At 35.1% G+C, this 2,500-nt stretch overlaps 1 protein-coding gene across 1 annotated transcript in view; it reads left to right on the top strand.

The window, feature by feature from the left end:
- Positions 1-2,455: 2,455 nt before the first annotated feature.
- Positions 2,456-2,500, top strand: part of LOC138045897 (glutamate receptor 3-like) — a 25,898-nt gene continuing 25,853 nt past the window's right edge. Inside the window, exon 1 of the mRNA XM_068892530.1 lies at positions 2,456-2,500. This exon is cut by the window's right edge and continues 148 nt beyond it. The gene's annotated coding sequence lies outside the window, so the exon portion shown is untranslated.

The following is a 2,500-nucleotide window of genomic DNA, read 5'->3' as shown; positions in this document are numbered from 1 at the left end:
GCTTAACTAATTTGCATAAATGGGATGAAATTTGATACTTAAGCAGTTTTAATAAAGATGACAAGAATTTTTAGTCGTGTTCTTTCTGGCAAATGATTAATAATAAGTAGCCATAGTCTTTAACGTCAGAAAAAGATTTTTTTTGTCATTCTAGAGTAAAATGAAGTTTATGTGGGAAGCCAACAATATTTCTTTAACCAGTTCCTGGTTGACCCAATTTATTGCTACGACTTACTAGTGCGATGATTGTTTACATTACTCATTAACACGAAGATTTTTATAGAATATAGTGCTTTAATCTAACCCAAAATCATTCAGACTGTAAACAAACGTCATATTTATCAACCATTTCCTTCGCTCTTGTGTTTTTCAGCATTATTATTTGCGATAATTCAGGTTCACGTTTTTGCAAGTCTGTTTTTGCATTTCATAGATATTTAGATTTTCAATTACAAACTCTGTTTTGACTAGCCTCTCAACCTCATTGTGTAAATAGTTCACCCTGAAAGCAAAATAGATACTTTTCGTTTCTGAGGAAACGAAACAAAAAATAAGTAGTGTTTAGTTTCCGGGCTGAGCAGTTCTGGGGATGATGAGAAACATGCCGCATGAAAATTCGAGCTCCATTCCCTGCTTCTTCCTTTGAAGGAGTTACCAGGAGTACCTATATTATTCCTAGGCTTTTTTTTTTTCCACGGCGTTACTCCTGGGAAAATCCAGTTTCAGCGCCTTCAATAGCACCTGTAACTCAGTGTCCTCTGTTTTTGTGTGACATGTACCATAGGCAACTCAGTTTACACTCAAGGAGCGTCTACTTCTGTAAAAGCTGTAGGTGACCATGGTGCTACATTCTTACTAACAATAGGATCTACTTACCGATGAGATAGAAAGATCGCAACCCCATCTAAACTAATTTCAATCGAAAGATCCCTGTATTAGGGACAAGGAAAAAACCTTGCAGTTACGGGGTGTTCAGCAACTTTGCTCTGCCACTCAAAGATGAACCGTCATAATCTCAATCGAGGCAAAGAGAAAAAGGAAAGGATTTTCTTTCTTTCCATAAAAAAACAGCCCCTTAGACTGTCTTGTCAAAAACATGGCTCGGAATTTTTACACCATTGAGAAATTTTCATCAAATGAGCTAAGGATTTCTATATCACTTTTATGCTCACTGTCCTAACAGAAAATTCACGGCTTTCAGGGGCGGATACAGAAATTCCAAAAAGAGGGGGCCGAAGAAATTGCGGCGAGAGCGCACCCCCCCCCCCCCCTCCCCCCACATGCCCTCTTCCAGAATAATTCACGTTAGTCAAGACGTGTTTGTAATCATTCATGATCTAAATTAAAACCGCCTCATGCATACTGTACCACTTGTAAGTCGGTTGGTTACAAAAGCTTTTCAAATACAGGGAAATAAAAGAAGGGCGGCACTCAGGGCTCTCACAGCCCCCCTAAAATCCGCCCTGGCTTTTTTATAAGGGTAATTCAAACAATCAAAAAACCCAACAAAAGTGATTTAAATTTCTAACGCAATAAGTATTCTCTTTTATCGATTTGTTGAGGTTATTAGAATTCTTGTCATCACAAAGTTGTTATGAAATAATGAGAGTTATAATTACCCTTACCAAGTTAATACCAATATAAAAACTTCATATGTGGTAAGAAGTTATCTTCAGTGCAGTTTAATTAAATCTACCCACATTGACATTTTTATAAATGTCAATTTAACAGAACATTTCATTCAATTTTGAAAAACCAACAATCAAGCACTTTTTCTCATCGAACGGTTAAATTTGTCTGTTGTTTTTTTTTAGTTTATATATACTAAAATTTTCAAGGTAAAAGAAGGAGTGCTTTTAGCTAAGTAACGTCTAAAACATTTTGTTAACGTGTAATTACTTATTTTAAAACGTTCTACCGGTTTTTGCGAGGCAATTTTCATGGTATTTTCGCACCCCAAAGCGTAATATTAAGCCTAGAAAAAAAAAACATATACATAAGTTTATTATCTAGTTTCGAATTAATTATTAATAACCTAATGATGATATCACTCCGAATTTTTCACATGTAGAACATGAAAGAAAATTATTCTTAGTGATAAAAATTGTCATGATTCAGTTAGTCATTTTCTGGATAGCAAACCTACAATTCCTTATTTTATCATCAAGTTTTGTCAGTCGGATAACTTGAATAAGTGTCAGAAATTCCATCACATTCTTTGAAAATAATTATTAGCATCGAATAACCTACAATTACAATGTTTGCAAATTAATTGAGCTCTGGACTGTTTTCGACGCTTAACATTACTCATGGACTCATGACAGCACACCTTGCATTTGCCACCTTTTAAAAATTTATTTTCTCTTCCTCTTTCGTTTTTGCATTGACACTAAATTATTAAGCATGTCAGCAAGGAACGTGACACAAAGAACAAATTTAATTCGAACAGAGAAAACGCCCGCGCAAGGAAAGGTCTTCTTTTACATTTTATCTGATATCG

Source organism: Montipora capricornis, chromosome 4, assembly GCF_036669925.1.
Source record: "Montipora capricornis isolate CH-2021 chromosome 4, ASM3666992v2, whole genome shotgun sequence".
NCBI classification, from domain to species: domain Eukaryota; kingdom Metazoa; phylum Cnidaria; class Anthozoa; order Scleractinia; family Acroporidae; genus Montipora; species Montipora capricornis.
This window is presented reverse-complemented; position numbering and strand designations above follow the sequence as displayed.